The sequence below is a fragment of the Populus euphratica genome, unplaced genomic scaffold (assembly GCF_000495115.2).
Source record: "Populus euphratica unplaced genomic scaffold, PopEup_1.0 scaffold238.1, whole genome shotgun sequence".
NCBI lineage: Eukaryota > Viridiplantae > Streptophyta > Magnoliopsida > Malpighiales > Salicaceae > Populus > Populus euphratica.
In genome coordinates this window covers 566,302-566,821 of record NW_011499989.1, presented here as the reverse complement: position 1 = coordinate 566,821, position 520 = coordinate 566,302, and positions in this window count along the sequence as shown.

Below are 520 nucleotides of genomic sequence, written 5' to 3'. Positions count from 1 at the left end.
ATCATTCAACTTCCATTAATCTATCCAAATAAACAAACTCTCATTAAATTTATATATCTATTCAATACCTCTTAATAAGACATTGATAAACCTTTCTTTTATGCTCAATACATCAACATATAATTATGGAGCTTTTCATAGAAGAAAACAAAATACGCCTCAAGAATTATAAAAAGATCTCCTTTACTCTGCCATAGATGCATCTGAAGAGTCACTTTAACAAAACAGCTCATTTACTCTGTCATCCTAGTAACAATAATTTTACATATGCTTTATGGAGTAGAAAAAATAGTTAGTTAAATTTTTTTTTAGCTACCACCCTTTCTCCCTAACCAAAATAACGAACACTGACAAAACCGAAACACACTAAAAAAAATATCACCTGAAATAACGACCACTGACAAAACTAAAACACACTAAAAAAAAAGAAATAATAAAACACAATAATAAAACAAAACGATAAAAAAAAATTACAAATGAAGACTCAAATCTAATCTAAGCTTTTTACGGCTTTCCTTAA